Raw genomic sequence first — 15,572 nt, forward strand, 5'->3', positions numbered from 1 at the left:
CTTATTATTGATTCAATAGTTTTCGAGGAAGATTTCAAGTTAATCAATATTATTCTTACCTATGCAAACTAAATTTGGAGCTTCTTTCTCACTAAGCATTTTCTTATGATTTTCAGTGTGTTGCAACAAAACTTACTAGTTGGAACTCTCTCTCCTGACATGTGTCAATTGACAAGATTGCAGTTGTTGTAAGTCACAATGCATTTGTCTTCTAGAGTAGATATGATATTTTTTAGAACATTTCTTTTTAAAATGCTATCTTGATGCAATAGTTTTAGTGCATTAAGAGAGTTTGCATAAATGATTCTTGGTTGTAGCTCAAATGTTTCTGATCTTTAAAGACTTTGATTTCTATTATGCAGTGATGTGGGGAGGAACAACTTGACAGGGACGATCCCTGATAATATTGGTGATTGTAGAAGTTTCTTAGTTTTGTACGTTTTTTGGTTCCCTAAGAAGTCTATAAATGAACAAATGGGTCGATATGTATGTTTTGATGGAAGACTCTTATGGTGCATACTTGTAACTCAATCATTTCTTGTTGGATTGCGGCTGGTGTTCTTATTAGGGACTTGTCACACAATCAACTTACAGGAGAGATTCCTTTCAACAATCAATTTCCACAGTTGCAAACTTTGTAAGTGTATATATTTGTAGGAGTAACTAAATTCTAGTATCCCATGTTGTTATTGATCCATCTTGTTTCTTGTGGAATAATGTTATAATCAAAATGAATAAGTATCAATATTTTTTTGTTAAATAAGTAAGGATATGACATCATGTAGGTTACCCAGGAATTGTAATTAGTTGTAGGTTTGTACTATTTGATCCATGGTATTATTTTTTGTTTGTGTTAGTCCCCATAGCCTAATTTTGAGGTGGTTTTCATAGGGCACTACATGGAAACAAGCTGACGGGAAGGATTCCTGAAGCTATTGGTCTCATGCGGCTTCTTCTTGTTCTGTGAGTATATTTTTTGTAGGATCTTAGCTTGTCCAGAATTTCTTCTAATCCATTCATAAATAACCTCTCTACGCTAAAAATGTATCCAAGCCTAGCTCAATAAAAATGCAGAATGCTTTTGGATATTGGCATTGTTAGTTTTATGTAGATTCTATATTCTTTCATTGATGAATGGTTTGCGTTACCAAAAGTTGATTATCTAATGATGGTTTATGTTTAGTGCTCTTACACATTTATATTTATTACGTATTACAGGAATTTGTGTGATAATTATCTTACTGGAACAATTCCTCCTATCCTAGGCAACTTGGATGAAACTCTACATTTGTGAGTTGCTTACATAATTAATCATTGAATTTTACACTATGGGTCCATTGTAGTCGTTAAATTTGGAACATAAACTGCTTTCATAGTCAAATTCCCAGGACACTGATTTTCTTGTTCTTTCCTTTGTATTTCTCAGGGATTTGTCTGGTAATAATCTCACAGGATCTATTCCACCAGAATTGGGAAACATGAAAAGTCTCGAGTCCCTGTAAGGATTTAAATTACATCTTTTGTTGTGTGTTCTAATATGTAACATAATTTGTATTTGCATGATAAGAAATAGCCATGCTCATATGGTTATGCAGGCATCTACATGGTAATCAACTTACAGGACAAATTCCACCTGAGATGGGGAAGTTGGAAAACTTGATTCATTTGTAAGTTTGTGTCTATACATTTGTGAAAAAGTGGACACAAAAATGATAAAAAATCTCAAAACCTAATTATACACTAACATTATTCATTGATATATTGTGGTTTCTTGCTATAAGTATTTAACAATATTGAGTAATCATTTTTTTGGGGCAGGGATCTATCCAAAAATCAACTTGAAGGTTTGATTCCAGAAAACATTAGTTCATGCATTGCTCTTAATCACTTGTAAGTGGTATAACCTTTAAGAACATTGAAGAAATTATGGAACATTGTCTGAAACTATCTAATAATATTGAGTTTATTTATTCACTTGTCTTTTGTAGCAATGTGAAGAGCAACAATCTAAATGGAACTATTCCTCTTGATTCCCAGACATTTTGAGGTGCATGGCGCTTGCCTAATTCGTCCATCTTGGAGCTTGTACAAGGCTTTTGCAATGATGATGCACTAGCTGGACTTTCTCCACTGAGGATTCCAAGTCAAACTCGTAGTTTTTTGCCTCACTAAATTTTTTCATCTAACCAAGTTTTGTAACACTGCTTTAGAGGTTCAAAAACTCGTTTTCCCTCATTATATAACCCACATAGCTGAGTTTTCCTAGAGGCTAGAGTCCAAGTCAAACTCTTATTTTTTTTCTTCACTGTTTTTTTCACCAAGACAAGTTTTGTAACTCTGTTTTCACCAAGGCTCCTTAAATTCTCTTATTTCTTTCTGAATCTAGTTTTGGTCTGTTTTTTCTGCCCTGGAAGAACCAACATGCAGTGTTAACTGTTTCCAGGTGTTTTCTTATTTCTATTACTAATAGTGAGTGCATTCCTCCAAAGAAATATATCGATAACACCTTCATAATTCTGAACTTTGATTCCTGTCAGGCTGCAAAACACACTTAGTTATTGAAATTTGATACCTGCTTTGGATTTCACGCAACACTTTAGTTATTGAAATTGGATACCTGCTTTGGATTTCAGGTAACGATGCATTACTTGATAGTTATGATCACTGCATCTCTCCATTAGCAAGGTGATTTTCTTGCTAAAAAATGGTGATTTTGCACACACAGGGACTGTGAAACAGGGATGGATCCCAAGCTTGAAGGAACTAAGAAATATTGCTCACTTGGCCTAATCACATGCCATCTTGGTGAATTAGGCTGCAAGAGCCCAGATCAACCTGATGATCATATTTATAACAACAAAAATATAGGAGTTTACAATGTTGAAGCAGTAAGAGATTGGAAAGTAAGCAACCCTACGTAACCTGTAGACAATACATAATAAATGTGTGGTTTGAGAGAAAATCTGCTATGACAGATTGCTCGGAACAAGTCACATTTGTTTTAGGGTGGAAAGTGTGGAGGGGACAATCTCCAGGTGAATGTAAGACCCAGGGTTTAGAATCTAGATGGCTCTGTGCTAGTTTATTTCTAATTGAAAAGCAAATGGGCATTCCCTACAATTGAGAGCTTGTGTAGTGGGTTTGACAATAAGCTATTCAATTTTAGGTTGGTATCAGGATCCATTGCCAGTTATATAACAGGTTAAGATGGTTTCTTGATGTTTTATTGTTTTCCTTGTAATTCTGATCCATTATAGTAACTTAAATTTCATCTGGTCAATTAGTGCTTTGTATCACAATCAAGGGTTTAAAGACTTTGATTTGAGAAGAGGCTAAGGCTAAACAAAATTTTATCGTCAGAGTACTTCACCATGATGCCCAACTTACAAACTGGAGCTGTAGCTGTAGTTATGATGAATCTGGTCAAATTCTTTTTTCAATGGATACTTCATAACTATTTATTCGGCAGTAATGCCATCTGCGTCATGACCTTGTTTAAAATTTTAATCTAGTTGAACACAAATATTAAAAGATCAAATAAAAGAAGACTAGCAACCCATTTTTTACTCAATGCAGGTGTTAAAACAAAAGAACAAATTGTTCAGTACTTTAGCTCCAATAATCCCTGGTCTGGTTATAAAACAACTGCAAACTAAAAAATGTGGAAAACCCCAAAGAACAACAAAGGTTTTTACAAAAATGTGAAGAAACTCCCAAATTCTCAGGTATTATCATTTTTCTCTGATATTGGCATCATTGACCATGATCAAACCAAGATCAAAATTTGAGAAACCTGATCGTTATAACTTATGACAATTGCAGATCAGGTAGCACTGATACTCCATAAAGCTCTGAAGATGGTATTGAAGAAAACAATTTATTTCATCAAGCACTGGTGACAACCATTTTTAGTTTTTTTCTGGCCAAACAATTTCTGAGAGATTATTTTGAGCTCTTCCACACATGAGGAAAAGTCCCTTGTCAGTTCCTAAGTTCCATTAAGTTAATGTTCTTCTATAGTCTGAACTGCTTGATAAAGACGTTTACAAGAATATTGATGGCTATAATTCCAACATTGTAAAGACCTTCCCAATAGAGACATCCACAACAACATTGGCTATGAACCTTCCCTTTCTGGAATATTGATTTCCCTCAAGTTAATATTGCATCTTTTTAAGTTGTAGTGGTACTTCTTAAAGAGCAAGCTCCTAAAGTTGAGAAGCTGAAACCATATTTGGAACCAAACAAAAGGTAGAACAAAAATTATTCAATCCTTAACACCAAACCTTGAAACGTTAACAGAACAACTTTTATCACAGTTACTATTATCATCAAGCACTGCCTAGATTAGAGCATTGACCATTTAGTAACAAAACCAAATACCATCGATCATCTAGTAGGTACAATAGAAAACCATGAAGTAGAATGAAATGGATCAGATAACAACAACAATCTAGTAGTTGCTAGGTTATAAACTAAATAGCATGGAGTAGAATATGAAATGAAATAGGCCATTGTGACTCAAAAAGTTACAACATGCAAAGAATAATATTCACAAAATAGGGTATGTTAATATTCACAAAATAGGGTATGTGTCTAATTTACAAAATAGGAACTGAAACACTGTAGTGAACTTAAGTCTATTCAGATGTTGAACCACTATGGCAGTTACTTTTGGCACATCCCAACAATCTCCACCTTGACAACAATTTTCCCAACTATGATATCTCATGTAGTTGTTGGGTTGATAGTGACTGTAAGAATTTCGAAACTTCATTCATGTCCGGACGGTTAGAAGGCTGCCCCCTTGAGCAAAATAATGCAAGCTCCAGGACCTTTCTAACCACCGCAATATCTGTGCAGGTTGCTACTATTTCTGAGTCCACAATGTCCATGATCCTCTCGTCTACTTCAGATTGTATCTGCATTCAAATGCCCATGTCAGTTAAACATACATTAGTTTTTCCTTTTCTTGGTCCATGCAATACCGCTAGACAAACAAACTCTACAATTCACAATTAAAGCAAGTCCATATAATAGAAATCGTATTGTCTTACCAATTGAAGCAAATTAGAGTCATTATCTACAACTTTCCTCCGTGTTATGAGCTCCAAAAGAACAATGCCATAACTGTACACATCAGATTTCTCAGTAAGCTTCAATGTCCTTGCATATTCTGGGTCAATGTAACCAATGGTACCCATACATTGGTAAAGGTGTGGGTTTCAATAGAGGGGATAAACTTAGCAGTGCCAAAATCTTCCAAATGTGCTTCCAAATTCTCATCTAAGAGGGATGTTGGAAGTCTTTACATCTCTATGAATAATACTTGGGTTACAATCATGATGCAGATATGCCAGACCTTGGGCAGCTCCAAGAGCAATCCTTAAACGAGTATTCCAGTCTATCCTATTTGAAGATCCAACATAGAAAAAGCATTGTTTAGATTCTCCAATTAGACCATTCCAAACATTAACTATATATGAAAGGCTAGTTAGAATCTCTTGCTATCTTACATAACCTTTTACATATAAATTTCTAGACAAAATTTTCCATACATTGTACTTACCATCAACCATGTAAGATGTCCTTCAAACTTCCAGTAGCCATTTAGTCATAGAACAAGAAGTTTCCATGTGGAGAAAGAGAGTATCCCAACAAACTAACAAGATTCCTATGCTTGATGCTTCTAGCAGTATTTAAATCAGCTTCAAATGCATGCAAGTTTTTTGGATATCATGTATGCATTCTCTTAATGGCAATTGCCTCACGGTTCCTCAAAACACGCTTATAAACTAGGCTTGTAGCACCAGATCCAATTATATATCTATCATTCAAATTTTCCGTGGTTCTCATGATGTCTTCATATGTGTATCCTGTCAAGTCTTTCTGGAATATTATTAACCTTGGACAATCTGCATAAGAGAAAAAAAAATCATTAGCCAGAAACATCGATATTGATGTTGAAAGAACATTTTTATTCTCTGATATTATTTAAAGAAATACGAAATGAAGCACAATACCTTCCATTTTTCTTTTTGATACTTTACTAAATGGCTTACGCTGATTTGCACAATCGAGTGCAATCATGATCACAGAAAATAGTCGATTTGGATAACAGAAGACTATCATGATGGCACAAAATACTATCACTGACCCTAGTGAGATGCAAACAATCACTTGTGTTGAGAGAGAAGCTCCCAATTTACAAAATCAAAACGTTACAATTATGAATAAAGATAACTTGAAAGGATTGTCTCAAAATGAAACATTGTAAAATTTAATTTTCTTTTCAGTTTTCACCTTTTGATTGTTTGGAGTATATCCGGCAATGTGATCCAGTTCAATTGCCACATAGATCTGGATTTCCTAAAAAGCTGAGGGCATAATCATTCTCATTAGACAAATGAAAAATACCACTAATGTTGGGAAATAATGACGAATTTTATTTAGAAAGAAATGGTTCCATTATATCTACACCTCCCTGAGGTAAACCTTGTAAAGTTATTTATTGTAGGAATATTTCCAAACAAATGATTATTGGAGAGATTTCTGTAAAACAATTGGGCCATCTTTAGTTCAGAGTCTTGAATTTCAAAAACCTGAAAGACTAACATATTTGTAAGTGTTCATAGGCCATACTCAATGGAATTACCTATTGCACAAGGAGTTATTGAATAGAGTTACGAAAATTCATAGTGACTAGTACATTATGTTGCCGCTTTACAGGGATCTTTCCTCAAACAATATCTATGGAATGATTCACGTAGCGCTCGAACTTATGAGTCTAGACACATTGTAAGTTATTCTACTATACTAGTTAAACTTTCAAGGATGCTCTTCAATTATATGTAGAAACAAAATTTCTATAAAGGGATCACATGTATTTTGAACGATATGTGATTTAGGGACCTTCCTAACAATAACATTTCTGGACCTATCTTGGGAGTTGATAGAGCTTCAGAACATCTTCTTAAATTGTAAGTTTTAATTATTGAAAAAAATTCTATATTAGTAAGCCATGAGTAATCATTAATGGATGAGAGTTATATTTATTTTGTGCTCTCTATTGGATTATGATTGCAAGGAACTTAAGTGGAAATAATTTGAGTGGTTTTATCCCAGCGAAATTCAGAAACCTAATAAATATCGTGGATATGTAAGTCCTCTACACTAGTTTGTAGCCTACAAATTAATGATATGCGTGTGTTCTCTACTATGCTCTAGTCATTTGAAGAAAATAGTAACATTGTGTTCTTTTTTTCAATGCAGAGACCTTTCTTTCAACCAATTATCAGGTCCTATTCCTCGAGAATTTGGAGATCTACCTAATTTAGTCTCACTGTATGTTCCTTGGAGTGATTTCTAAATAAAAATTTCATGATAGGTTCAGAATGTCAAGTTCTTGAAGATTTTGCAGCTGATTTATTTTTCATTAAGTGTTCACACATACATGTACTTAAATATTAAATACACAGAACCTTTAACTAGATTTGCAGCAAAAAATTTAATAGAACCACACACACAAAAATGACACAATATGTACCTTGGAAACCCTGAAGGGAGAAACTAGCAAGAGTGTTTTTCTTATTCAGTTTGAGAGAGAAATTTGAAAATGAAATTACATAACAATAGGACCTGAATTTGTTTTGTCCGAGAATGACAACAATCATAGATTGATATATATCATAGATTGAAATCATATATATCAATCTATGATTGTTGTCATTCTCGGACAAAACAAATTCAGGTCCTATTGTTATGTAATTTCATTTTCAAATTTCTCTCTCAAACTGAATAAGAAAATCACTCTTGCTAGTTTCTCCCTTCAGGGTTTCCAAGGTACATATTGTGTCATTTTTGTGTGTGTGGTTTTATTAATTTTTTTGCTGCAAATCTAGTTAAAGGTTCTGTGTATTTAATATTTAAGTACATGTATGTGTGAACACTTAATGAAAAATAAATCAGCTGCAAAATCTTCAAGAACTTGACATTCTGAATCTATCATGAAATTTTTATTTAGAAATCACTCCAAGGAACATACAGTGAGACTAAATTAGGTAGATCTCCAAATTCTCGAGGAATAGGACCTGATAATTGGTTGAAAGAAAGGTCTCTGCATTGAAAAAAAAGAACACAAAGTTACTATTTTCTTCAAATGACTAGAGCATACTAGAGAACACACGTATATCATTAATTTGTAGGCTACAAACAACTGTAGAGGATTTACATATGCACGATATTTATTAGGTTTATGAATTTCGCTGGGATAAAACCACTCAAATTATTTCCACTTAAGTTCCTTGCAATCATAATCCAATAGAGAGCACAAAATAAATATAACTCTCATCCATAAAGCATTACTCATGGCTTACAAATATAGAATTTTTTTCAATAATTAAACTTACAATTTAAGAAGATGTTCTGAAGCTCTATCAACTCCCAAGTTAGGTCCATAAATGTTATTGTTAGAAAGGTCCCTAAATCACATATCAATCAAAATACATGTGATCCCTTTAGAGAAGTTTTGTTTCTACATATAATTTAAGAGCATCCTTGAAAGTTTAACTAGTATAGTAGAATAACTTACAATGTGTCTAGACTCATAAGTTCGAGCACTACATGAATCATTCCATAGATATTGTTTGAGGAAAGATCCCTGTAAAGTGGAAACATAATGTACTAGTTACTATGAATTTTCGTAATTCTATTCAATAATTTCTTGTGCAATAGGTAATTCCATTGAGTATGGCCTATGAACACTTACAAATATGTTAGTCTTTCAAGTTTTTGAAATTCAAGACTTTGAACTAAAGATGGCCCATTTGTTTTACAGAAATCTCTCCAATAATCATTTGTCTGGAGATATTCCTACAATAAATAACTTTACAAGGTTTACCTCAGCAAGGTGTAGATATAATGGAACCATTTCTTTCTAAATAAAATTCATCATTATTTCCTAACATTAGTGGTATTTTTCATTTGTCTAATGAGAATGATTATTCCCTTAGCTTTTTAGGAAATCCAGATCTCTGTGGCAATTGGACTGGATCACATTGTCAGATATACTCCAAACAATCAAAAGGTGAAAACTGAAAAGAGAATTAAATTTTACAATGTTTCGTTTTGAGACAATCCTTTCAAGTTATCTTTGTTTATAATTGTAATGTTTTGATTGTGTAAATTGACAGCTTCTCTCTCAACACCAGTGATTGTTTGCATCTCACTGGGGTTAGTGATAGTATTTTGTGCCATCATGATAGTCTTCTATTATGCAAATCGACTATTTTTTGTGATCATGATTGCACTCAATTGTGCAAATCAGTGTAAGCCATTTAGTAAAGTATCAAAAAGAAAAATGGAAGGTAATGTGCTTCATTTCCTATTTCTTTAAATAATATTAGAGAATAAAAGTGTTCTTTCAACATCAATATCTATGTTTCTGGCTAATGATTTTTTTTTTTCTCTTATGCAGATTGTCCAAGGTTAATAATATTCTAGAAGGACTTGACAGGATACACATATGAAGACATCATGAGAACCAAGGAAAATTTGAATGAGAGATATATAATTGGATCTGGTGCTACAAGCCTAGTTTATAAGTGTGTTTTGAGGAACCGTGAGGCAATTGCCATTAAGAGAATGCATACACAGTATCCAGAAAACTTGCATGCATTTGAAGCTGAGTTAAATACTGTTGGAAGCATCAAGCATAGGAATCTTGTTAGTTTGCTGGGATACTCTCTTTCTCCACATGGAAACTTGTTGTTCTATGACTAAATGGCTAATGGAAGTTTGAAGGACATCTTACATGGTAAGTAAACTGTATGGAAAAATTTGTCGAGAAATTTATATGTAAAAGGTTATGTAAGATAGCAAGAGATTCTAACCAGCCTTTCATATATAGTTAATGTTTGGAATGGTCTAATTGGAGAATCTAAACAATGTTTTTTCTATGTTGGATCTTCAAATAGGATAGACTGGAATACTCGTTTAAGGATTGCTCTTGGAGCTGCACAAGGTCTAGCATATTTGCATCATGATTGTAACCCACGTATTATTCATAGAGATGTAAAGACTTCCAACATCCCTCTTGGATGAGAATTTTGAAGCACATTTGGCAGATTTTGGCATTGCCAAGTGTATCCCCTCTGTTGAAACCCACACCTTTACCGATGTAATGGGTACCATTGGTTACATTGACCCAGAATATGCAAGGACATTGAAGCTTACTGAGAAATCTGATGTGTACAGTTATGGCATTGTTCTTTTGGAGCTCATAACACGGAGGAAAGCTGTGGATAATGACTCTAATTTGCTTCAATTGGTAAGACAATACGATTTCGATTATATGGATCTGCTTTAATTGTGAATTGTCGAGTTTGTTTGTCTAGCAGTATTGCATTGACTAAGAAAAAGAAAAACTAATGTATGTTTAACTAACATGGGCATTGAATGCAGATACAATTTGAAGTAGACAAGAGGATTATGGACATTGTGGACTCAGAAATAGTAGCAACTTGCACAGATATTGCGGTGGTTAGAAAGGTACTGGAGCTTGCATTATTTTTCTCAAGGGGGCAGCCTTCTAACCGTCCAACCATGAATGAAGTTTCAAAATTCTTACAGTCACTATCAACCCAACAACAACTACATGAGATATCATAGTTGGGAAAATTGTTGTCAAGGTGGAGATTGTTGGGATGTGCCAAAAGTAACTGCCATAGTGGTTCAACATCTGAATAGACTTAAGTTCACTATAGTGTTTCAGTTCCTATTTTGTAAATTAGACACATACCCTATTTTGTGAATATTAACATACCCTATTTTGTGAATATTATTCTTTGCATGTTGTAACTTTTTGAGTCACAATGGCCTATTTCATTTCATATTCTACTCCATGCTATTTAGTTTATAACCTAGCAACTACTAGATGTTGTTGTTATCTGATCCATTTCATTCTACTTCATGGTTTTCTATTGTACCTACTAGATGATCGATGGTATTTGGTTTTGTTACTAAATGGTCAATGCTCTAATCTAGGCAGTGCTTGATGATAATAGTAACTGTGATAAAAGTTGTTCTGTTAACATTTCAAGGTTTGGTGTTAAGGATTGAATAATTTTTGTTCTACCTTTTGTTTGGTTCCAAATATGGTTTCAGCATCTCAACTTTAGGAGCTTGCTCTTTAAGAAGTACCACTACAACTTAAAAAGATGCAATAGTAACTTGAGGGAAATCAATATTCCAGAAAGGGAAGGTTCATAGCCAATGTTGTTGTGGATGTCTCTATTGGGAAGGTCTTTACAATGTTGGAATTATAGCCATCAATATTCTTGTAAACGTCTTTATCAAGCAGTTCAGACTATAGAAGAACATTAACTTAGTGGAACTTAGGAACTGACAAGGGACTTTTCCTCATGTGTGGAAGAGGTCAAAATAATCTCTCATAAATTGTTTGGCCAGAAAAAAACTAAAATGGTTGTCACCGATGCTTGATGAAATAAATTGTTTTCTTCAATACGATCTTCAGAGCTTTATGGAGTATCAATGCTACCTGATATGCAGTTGTCATAAGTTATAACGATCAGGTTTCTCAAATTTTGATCTTGGTTTGATCATGGTCAATGATGCCAATATCAAAGAAAAATGAAAATACCTGAGAATTTGGGAGTTTGTTTAGAAAATCTTCGGCAAAATCACATAACCAATCTTTTGTCGACGCGTTTCGAACCAACTTATCCTGACGATGAACCACACTGGTTGGTTCGAAACGCGTCGACAAAAGATTGGTTATGTGATTTTGCCGAAGATTTTCTAAACAATGTTATGGATCACAGAAGTCTAAATTTTTTAATAATTTGGGAGTTTCTTCACATTTTTGTAAAAAAATTTGTTGTTCTTTGGGTTTTTCCACATTTTTTACCTGCAATTTTCTTCCTGTTAGTTCGCTGTTGTTTTATAACCAGACTAGGGATTATTGGAGCTAAAGTACTGAACAGTTTGTTCTTTTGTTTTAACACCTGCATTGAGTAAAAAATGGGTTGCTAGTCTTCTTTTATTTGATCTTTTAATATTTGTGTTCAACTAGATTAAAATTTTAAACAAGGTCATGACGCAGATGGCATTACTGCCGAATAAATAGTTATGAAGTATCCATTGAAAAAAGAATTTGACCAGATTCATCATAACTACAGCTACAACTCCAGTTTGTAAGTTGGGCATCACGGTGAAGTACTCTGACGATAAAATTTTGTTTAGCCTTAGCCTCTTCTCAAATCAAAGTCTTTAAACCCTTGATTGCGATACAAAGCACTAATTGACCAGATGAAATTTAAGTTACTATAATGGATCAGAATTACAAGAAAAACAATAAAACATCAAGAAACCATCTTTACCTGTTATTATAACTGGCAATGGATCCCGATACCAACCTAAAATTGAATAGCTTATTGTCAAACCCACTACACAAGCTCTCAATTGTAGGGAATGCCCATTTGCTTTTCAATTAGAAATAAACTAGCACAGAGCCATCTAGATTCTAAACCCTAGGTCTTACATTCACCTGGAGATTGTCCCCTCCACACTTTCCACCCTAAAACAAATGTGACTTGTTCCGAGCAATCTGTCATAGCAGCTTTTCTCTCAAACCACAAATTTATTATGTATTGTCTACAGGTTACGTAGGGTTGCTTACTTCCCAATCTCTTACTGCTTCAACATTGTAAACTCCTATATTATTGTTGTTATAAATATGATCATCAGGTTGATCTGGGCTCTTGCAGCCTACATTCACCAAGATGGCATGTGATTAGGCCAAGTGAACAATATTTCTTAGTTCCTTCAAGCTTGGGATCCATCCCTGTTTCACAGTCTCTGTGTGTGCAATATCACCATTTTTTAGCAAGAAAATCACCCTGGTAATGGAGAGATGCAGTGATCATAACTATCAAGTAATCCATCGTTACCTGAAATCCAAAGCAGGTATCCAATTTCAATAACTAAAGTGTTACATAAAATCCAAAGTAGGTATCAAATTTCAATAACTAAGTGTGTTTTGCAGCCTCACAGGAATCAAAGTTCAAAATTATGAAGGTGTTATCGATATATTTCTTTGGAGGAATGCACCCACTATTAGTAATAGAAATAAGAAAACACTTGGAACCAATTAACACTGCATGTTGGTTCTTCCAGGGCAGAAAAAACAGACCAAAACTAGATTCAGAATGAAATAAGAGAATTTAAGGAGCCTTGGTGAAAACAGTGTTACAAAACTTGTCTTGGTGAAAAACACAGTGAGGCAAAAAATAAGAGTTTGACTTGGACTCTAGCCTCTAGGAAAACTCAGCTATGTGGGTTATATAATGAGGGACAACGAGTTTTTGAACATCTAAAGCAGTGTTACAAAACTTGGTTAGATGAAAAAATTTAGTGAGGCAAAAACTACGAGTTTGACTTGGACTCCACAAAAACTCAGCCGATACAAAGGATGAATTGTGGTTTATATAATTAGGGACAACAAGATTTTTTATGGGTTCATGAGTCTAACTTGTTGACCCACTAAAAGCTTTCCAAATATTTGTGGGTTAGAGTTTGATCTGTGAGTAGTTGCAAGTCAATGTGAGTCAAACTCACTAGCGCCAAGTTTGAGTTGCGCTGCATTGCCTTGGTCTGTTTTGGTGGGCGAGCCAGGTTGGGCCAGCAAGTCCAGGTCAAGCCCTGCAGGTCTGGTAATGTTGCTTTATAGAGAGAGAGCCTCTTACAATTGATGAATACTTGAGGGCAGGTGCTGGAAATTGTTTCCAAGAAAGCTTTTGTTTGGAAACATTCTTCCTATAAGTTTTTGGTATAAGGCTTAAGGGCATCTTTGTGTACCTAATTATGCTATACTCAATGGAATCATGATGTCAAGGGTTGAATACATGTATTCATTCTTCCATCATCAATATATTTGATCACCATTTATGTCATTCAGCATATCCAGTTATTGCCATGGATCTGTTAACTATTAAAGACTTATATTGACAATTTGTGAAATGCTTGTGCTGGTCTATGCCTTCCAAAGACTGCACTATATACATAATTGGTAAGCTTAAGACCTAGTAATTTCCACTGTCATGAACCTAATTAAATATCATTCTACTATAAATGGATCTTTCTTAGCAGTTGCATGTACGTAGTCATTTCTGCCATTTTCTTAACTTACTTTCTTCCTTAACGATTGTATGATCGCCTTTAACATAGTTTTTTTTGAATAGATGTTTTTCTGGCACTCTGCACATGTGGAATAATATTGCCTACAACTGACATGCTGATTACAAGTGCTTTTCTAGCTTTGGATGATTGCAACTGCTTCCCTATCTTTGCCTTCATATCCTGCTTCTTTAATTTCATGATATTTGGATTTTTTTTCCTTTCCCTTGATATTGTTCTCCACTTTTGAATCTTTGAACAGCATAATTTTTGCTGTCAAGTTGTGCACATCTGGAGGTACATTGACTACTGCCAATCCATAAAGAATAGATATTATGATCTAATCTGCTTAATAACTTCTTCACTTTGTGAAACAACTTTTAGGAAACCTTCTAAAAATCAGTCCCTGTTTCCAAACTTGCTTGATTTTAGAAAAAAGAAGGGCTCTGATTTAAAATGGAGTATGCATATGCATATTCTTGCCTGGGCACTATAATAGTATATTTCTCATGGATTCTAACCCGTTCAAAACGTGATGCAACCCCTGGGAGTGTTGAAAAAAACCAGAATTCAATACAGGGTATGACCTCTATAACTAAATCCCGATCACAACATAAAAATTCTGAGCTCAGCTAAGATTAGTGGGAGAATTTATCAAAATTTGAACTGGAAGCAAAAATTGTTTTTGGCTGTGCAGGATTGCCCATGAACCAAGGAGGCTCCTGCATTATTTTGGATACCATAAAAACCCTGTTTACATTGATTCTGCTGTCAGAGGGCAACGATTCTTATGCATGACAGACCGTTCTCAAGACTCATACTAATACTGCAGCTAGCAGGAATGGTTGGTCCTCGAAAGCATGGAGTGCAGTAGATATTCCCTGTATATAAATGACCCTATATATGATAAATTTTTGCTCTGGCACTAATACTGCTGCAGACCTTGAATGCCACTCTTTGGAATGGTGGAAAATTCTCATTGTATGATTTAGGTTCTAGTGATTTCAGCATTTTTAAGGTTTATGTTTGTTTAACTTAAGTGTTCAGTATCTGTATTTTATTTTAAAGTCTATGACACTTGGTGATATTCTGATAATCTTGCTCGAATTGAAAAGACAGTTCGTTCAGGTTGCCCAGAGTGATCATTTTGTTACCAAGGCAGTTCTTTCTTTTGTTATAAGAGAAGTCTGTTTTCAAATAAAAGCGTTGTGCTTTCATCTCTATTCTTTGATCCTCTGGCAACAAAGTTACAGCTCCACAGTTGATTGTAGAAAGATCACGGGAAAGGAAAAAGAAAGAACCAGCTTAAAGCAAAGAAGTCCAAGATCCAAGAATTACTTGGAGAAAAAACAGCAACTCCAAGAAATTATGAAATTGAA

General features: G+C 34.4%; 1 pseudogene across 1 annotated transcript in view; it reads left to right on the forward strand.

The window, feature by feature from the left end:
* Window positions 1–14,880, forward strand: part of LOC149202541 (uncharacterized) — a 103,077-nt pseudogene extending 88,197 nt beyond the window's left edge. The window contains exons 6-19 of the transcript XR_016253692.1: window positions 117–188; window positions 363–434; window positions 569–637; window positions 892–963; window positions 1,219–1,290; window positions 1,427–1,498; window positions 1,596–1,667; window positions 1,819–1,890; window positions 2,038–2,109; window positions 7,088–7,159; window positions 7,273–7,344; window positions 9,476–9,485; window positions 9,877–10,327; window positions 10,462–14,880. The product of XR_016253692.1 is annotated as an uncharacterized LOC149202541 (transcript). The remainder of the gene's footprint in view (window positions 1–116; window positions 189–362; window positions 435–568; window positions 638–891; window positions 964–1,218; window positions 1,291–1,426; window positions 1,499–1,595; window positions 1,668–1,818; window positions 1,891–2,037; window positions 2,110–7,087; window positions 7,160–7,272; window positions 7,345–9,475; window positions 9,486–9,876; window positions 10,328–10,461) is intronic.
* Window positions 14,881–15,572: the final 692 nt, after the last annotated feature.

Source organism: Pinus tabuliformis, chromosome 2_1 (assembly GCF_031772625.1).
Source record: "Pinus tabuliformis cultivar Carrire ecotype Pingquan chromosome 2_1, CPIR1, whole genome shotgun sequence".
Taxonomy (NCBI): Eukaryota; Viridiplantae; Streptophyta; class Pinopsida; order Pinales; family Pinaceae; genus Pinus; species Pinus tabuliformis.